Source organism: Barbatula barbatula (genome assembly GCF_947034865.1).
Source record: "Barbatula barbatula genome assembly, chromosome: 25".
NCBI lineage: Eukaryota > Metazoa > Chordata > Actinopteri > Cypriniformes > Nemacheilidae > Barbatula > Barbatula barbatula.
In genome coordinates, this window is record NC_136788.1 from 13,336,489 (window position 1) to 13,342,067 (window position 5,579).

Genomic DNA, 5,579 nt, shown 5'->3' on the forward strand with positions numbered 1-5,579 from the left:
ATTACGCCTGTCAGTAGCTCTCTTTTAATGTGCCTGTTTCGAGGAAGATTAAAGCGGGTGAAGGGGTGTGGGGCTTTTTGCCAGCCATCCTGGGATCTTTGAGAAGCTTCTGTGTGGTGATTTGTGTGCGCCGGGCTATTTCATTAGTGTCAGGGTAACGGGGCCCTCGTCGGAATAACCAGGGCTCCTCTAGCCGAGCGAGCAGGAAGTTTCAATTGGCGGCTCTGTCACAAAGGATCAAACAACGTGTCCGCTCGGTTGTTAATGCGGGAACGAGAGGAACAGAATGATGCAATAGAGAATGACTTTATGTGCTTGCGAGAGATTATTAGTATTGGAAGATATCTTTGTAGATGTCCGTTCTCAAGGGGCACCTTTCAGTCCTTAACATTCAATTCACATGAAAGTTGAGTTTAGTATTTGGACACATCATGGAAAAAGTATTCGCAATGAATGACATCTGGGGTTCGAGTGGCGGCGTCCTGAAAATTCCTCCAGCATATAGCACAGCACTCTTGAACGAAACCCAACATGCATTTTTATTCTTGCAGGCGTTTTTGTTTTGGCAACTCACGTCGCACTGAGGTTGCATGCAGACATGTTGATCTGGATTAACATTTTGAAAAGTGCTTGATCCCGATGTCTGGAAGCACAAAAGCTGTTTGTGCATCTGCCATGTTTAGTGCGATGCTCTTGAAATTCCTCAAGTTTTGTGTTCTTATTTGGTCAGTGTTGTTTTTGTCCAGCCTGTGTGAGTGAAGCACCTGTGGTCTAAGCAAACCTTTGGGGATGGAGTATATATTTGGCTAGCTGTGATTTAAGAGGCTCCAATGGTTTCAAGACTGTTGACGTTCAGTCATTGATGTCTGTAAATCTTCTCGCTGACAACTGCTTGGCAAATATGATGTCTCTGTTATGAGAAATTGCAAGGATAAAAAAGTGAAAACGAAAGGCAGTATTGTAACTAGAAACAGTTAACTGCGTTCTAAGAATATTGACATGGTTGCCAGATCCACGGAATTGCAGCGAACTTACTTTTAAACTATATTTTATTCTGCTGTTAATTTTGTTCTTTCCTTCTTGGGTTACATTTTTTATGATTACTAATTAACAGTTGTTTTTAAGAAGAAATTGTGTATAATGCAGAAGTCAGAGTAAAATTTTTTTTTAGGTATGAAAGTGAGTTTTCGGGGGTTTGGTAAGTTGGGTCATTAGGCTAGTTTTAGGCAAAAGTTTGCTTTGGAACTGGTTTTGTTTACACATACCTGGCAACCCTGAAAATAAATGATGCAAGGATTTACCTGCCCCATTGCATCCCCTTGCATTTATTTTCATAAATGGAGATTAAAGCCATTTGGCAACAAAATATAAAGAGAAAACGAACAAACAAACATTTATATGATATGTCAAACATATTAAGATCTCATTTATACAATTTAATTTCTTTTGCTTTTGATCCGGTGATGTTAGGTGAAGGGATTGGGCTTTGTTCTTGTTTTTTGTTGTTGTAAGAATCAAACATTTTTGTGTGTTATTCATAAAAATTGCCACCCCATGAAACAAATGCAAAGGGGATCATACACCAGATAATTCGTCTGAAGACAAAAATATGATGTCGGAAATTGTGTGGGTACGGTGAGTCTTCCCTTAGTTTTTGTGATCGTGTCTTCACTGAAAAGAGCAAATGTCTCCCATTTGACGAAAGGTCCTTCAAGATGGAGAAATATCCTAATATGGAGCCATTAAGAAGAGCAGCACTAAATCAGAAATACCTACACATACTCTGTGTGGCCTTACAAAGGCCTCTTCTAAGAATCCTACAAAGCTTTTTTGACTGTGAAGGAACCTCTGTGCCTTACCGCCACTCTTTTGTCTCCCCTTCTGCAGTCTAGTTCTTTCAAATGCTAATTTATATAAGCCAAAGGAATCCGGGGGTTGGGGGTCAACACTCAAACTTAGAAAACTCAATATTCTTGTCTAGAGCTTTTCCCTGACCGGTAATCTTACTTGAGCCTTATTTGACTTAAGTATTAGGTTAAAAACTGTCAGTAATCTCTTCCTGGTGCTTGCTGGGGAAGCGATCTGCACTGAAATGTAAAATCGGGTACCCTTCAGATAAACAGGAAGGTGAGGAAGATGACTGAAGGTGAGCTCTCACCTTGGCTTTGCTCTGCCTGGCTGCCCACACAGACCTTCATGCTGTGAGACTTGTGACAGGTGTAATTCCCTTTGGGAAAAGAGTCGAGACTGGACTACTAGTGTGCAATGCGATGCAGTGTTCATACAGTATACCGTATATTTGCGGCAGAGTTCTATTTTAATAATGTCAAACATTCTGTGTTTTTAGGCAAGGAGATTGCTCTGAAGCCGCTCGGCATTGGGACTGTGTTTTGTACAGTGCTGTCTGAAAATAGCACTTGCTCTTGTTTTTAATCTCTTCCACTTGACTGGACTTCTTCTGCTTGGATTTAGCTAGAGAAAAGCTTTTAGACAGTTTTAAGTGCATCGGAAGTCAACCGTTTTATAGACTCTTTGCAAAACACATAGTCTTTTCGAACTTGGACTTCGCATAGCCGGAGTTGTTTATAGACTTTCAGATGGTCTGCCGCAGGTTTGACATAGTTCGGGGCTTTTTAACTACTTTGTTTCTGAACACAGAATTAATTAATACACTTTAGAATCTGACAAGAAGCATATTAAAGCAAGAATAAAATGGCGTTGTTATTTTATCCTTTACTCATTTTCTATTTTTATGATATTTGCTGTTTTTTATTATTTGTGTACAACTCAGGATATCGCTGCTGTCCTTCTGAAACCTTGTATCTCAATATTTCGTGTTTTAGATTATTATTCCCCTTCAATGTCTGGCACTGGGTTTTGCAAACATCTAACCAATAAAACCTATTAAAAACAGTATTTAATCATTTAAAAAGTACAAAGTTTTTTCAATTTATTAAAAATAAGTGAATTTGGACAGAAGGTTACATGTTATGTTTGGTTCCCTTTATGTTCATATTATGTTTCTGCTACGTTGTATGTTATGTTTCTGTTTTGACTGCTTATATTCCTCAATTGAAACCCATATGATGGTCATCAAAATCCATTCAAACATGTTTGCCTTTTAACTAAAGTAATCTGCTCATTTGTGTACTACATGTATGCATTTGGCACCAAACTGATTCACATTATGCATTTCATCATATTTTGCTCCCTGGGATTTGAACCCACAACCTGCCGCTTTCAATGCTTCATCCATTGAGCTACAGTAACACATTTTCTTGGCCAATCACAATCTTGCAAACGCTTCCCCGGCGAACAACAAGCGTAACAAATCGCTGCGGTTGTGTTTTCTCATTAATTGAAAAAAATTAGATCAAATTACAAAATCAAGGATGTCTGCTGTGTCTGGCTTGTTGAGTTCATGAAAGTGAGATAAGAGACGCTCTCTTCCGCTAGAACGCTTTGAGTAAGCGATCGCGCCGGAGAGACTTGTGGCTTCAGGGCTGCGGGTGATTAAGCGTGCTAATAGTGTGTGACTAATGAGGATAAGAGTTTCTTCTTGTAAACTCTTCACAAAGCAAACAAAGGCGCTCTGTTTGCGGCTCTCTTCATCTTTACGTGTCAGTTCTGTTGTTATCTCTAGTACATAACATCCCATTTTTGTGCACTTGTACAGGCACTCAGCTCAGGTTGTTCTCCGCTGTATTTTGAGAGCTTGTGGACAGGGTAGATGCTATTTGCTATTCAAATTTTCACAGCGGTTTGTGTATTACACCTTGTTATAAGCTCTCTCTACACATTGTCCCAGCCAAGTGATTGACAGATTATAATGTACCTTCATCGTAGCCGTCTGGCTCCAATCTCACCTCGTTCTCCGCCGTCTCTCTCCTCATCGGCTGTTATTGAGGTAATTGAAGCGAGGAGAGTTATTCTGCTAACCGGTCAACTGTGCCGAAAGACTTCCACGGTCTGCCATGTCACGTTTCCCTGCTGCGACCGTCATGATGACAGCTTTGGAAAAAATGGCCGCAATCTTATCGCCTTTGTATACGTGGTGCACGTTGCTTATGAGATGACTCCAGTCTTCCCGGGCACACAAAAATATCCAAAACCGAGCATCATCTTTGTATTGTTTTCATCAAAATTATAAAGCAAATGAAGACATCCAATTTTGCAGTGTTGTTTTACTCTACGAAGGCTATTTTAGAAAATATTATGCCATTTAAAACTCTGCTTTTGTCATTATATCTGTTCATAATGATCTGTCACGGATCAGATAACGTCTGAAATTCTCCAGACAGAAAGTGAGAACTCTCATTCGTGAGTTTCAAAACAACGTCCTTTAGCACAATCGGTTTATCACACACACATAAATAACCGTGATTCAGTCTTAGCTGCTGTTACAGGCCGTCTCAAAGGGCCTAATGATCATAGCGGATGCTAATAACCCGGAGCGTTATTTGGGCACGGGCATCAATGCCTTATTGATCAGCCACACAGAACACACACTGTGCTCTCCTCTCGTCTGCCAATACACAACCGATCTGTTTGTGCCTGGAGCCTTTTAAAACCCATGGAGGTCAATGGAGGATGAGAGAGGCTTTCAGACGATGCACTTCATTAGCCCGCTGCATCACAGAGGGGATGGGGAACTTGCAATGCATGCAAAGGGGTAGGTGAGGACTTAAGGTTTTCAAGTAGATCAAGTTTCAAGATCATGGGTTTGAGGTTTAGTTAATGCACGTACTCCTAAAATGCATATTTTTGGTGGATGCTTTGATTCGAGTTCATAAATTGGCGAAATAGAAGTGTATAAGTAGGCCTGACTATTTATTGGAATTTGAATATGTATATCTGTACTAATTCAGTGTGATTTTGCCTGAAGGAATGAATGATCCGTTTTTGACATTTGTTTGATTTCCGTAATATTTATATGTTGAAAGTAGGCTTATACGTTTTTTTGTTCATAATCAGCAAAAATATAGCGATCACTGTCCCATATTGCAATTCGAAATGTATACAAACGGAAAAACTCTGTACACATTTCTGTTAAATTTCTGTGCTCTTCTTTGACCCCAAATATAAAAATCCTTTCTGTTATATTGTGTGTAAATGTGCATGTTATAGGTAAAACAAGGTAGCAAGTTTTTACCTAAAAATGAATTCGATACACATGAACTTAAAACCAAGACTTCAAACGTTACGTCTCCTGAGAAAATCTTATGCGCGTTTTACGCTGTGACTCATCCCCAAAAAGCTCCAAGATAAAACTGTGTAACTATAAAGCCAAGATTTCTTTGAAGGAGTAGAAGCACCATGGCAGTCAATTTCAGGCCTCTCCGAGTTTCTTTGTCTTGCTATCTTACATTCCCCTCGAGATCTCTTCTCTCTCTCGAAATGAGCTCCGATCAATTCACTGCACCTCAGATAGGCCTGTCCACCATTCCAAGCGTCTCTACTGCAGAACACAGAAAATCACAAACCTGCTTGAACCCGGAGCTGCTGACATCAGAGATCAGTGGGCGGAGCTTTGTTTATGGAAATACTTTTTATAAAGACTATGCAATTTGGCATGACTA